We start from the raw sequence: 220 nt of genomic DNA on the forward strand, positions 1-220 counted from the left end.
CCCTAACTATAAACCTGAACCAGCCCTAACTATAAACCTGAACCAGCTCTAACTATAAACCTGAACCAGCCCTAACTATAAACCTGAACCAGCCCTAACTATAAACCTGATCCAGCCCTAACTATACACCTGAGCCAGCCCCAACTATACACCTGAGCCAGCCCCAACTATACACCTGAGCCAGCCCCAACTATAAACCTGAGCCAGCCCCAACTATAAA

The sequence above is a fragment of the Anarrhichthys ocellatus genome, unplaced genomic scaffold (genome assembly GCF_004355925.1).
Source record: "Anarrhichthys ocellatus isolate YVR2014 unplaced genomic scaffold, GSC_Weel_1.0 scaffold5921, whole genome shotgun sequence".
Taxonomy (NCBI): domain Eukaryota; kingdom Metazoa; phylum Chordata; class Actinopteri; order Perciformes; family Anarhichadidae; genus Anarrhichthys; species Anarrhichthys ocellatus.